Here is a 542-nt window from a genome sequence, read left to right on the forward strand (position 1 = left end):
TATATATATATATATATATATATATATATGCGTGCGTGTGTTTGCTGATGAAAGGAAATAGTCAAAAGTTGCAAATATGATACTATCGGATGTATTCCCTGTACACTAACGAGTACCATATGCTTTTAACTGTATGTTATATAATTTGTAGTTACTGGACGTAGTGCGAGGTCTAGTTGTCATATAACATGAAAGGGAGGAAAAGTTAAGGGCATGGAAAAAGTAAGCCATAGCCCATTATATGACAGGATACTATATATTATTGATTAATTAATAAAGTTGATCTAACTGGTCGCATGAGTGAAAAGGTACGCCGTTGATTTATTGTTAGAGATTTAGAAAAGGAAAAAAGGCGTGCAATATGGATGTCTGCGTACAAAATTGATAGTGCGCTAAATCGACGAGAGATAAGATAACTATGGTCTGGCCGTGTATACAACAATATAATAGCTACAGGTACGACTAGTTATGTTACCTCAAGAACTATGAGAAGGAGGAAACTAGTAAATTATTACGAATGATTATGGCGATAACAAGCGCCA

The sequence above is a fragment of the Varroa destructor genome, unplaced genomic scaffold (assembly GCF_002443255.2).
Source record: "Varroa destructor unplaced genomic scaffold, Vdes_3.0 BEIS01000001.1, whole genome shotgun sequence".
Lineage (NCBI taxonomy): Eukaryota > Metazoa > Arthropoda > Arachnida > Mesostigmata > Varroidae > Varroa > Varroa destructor.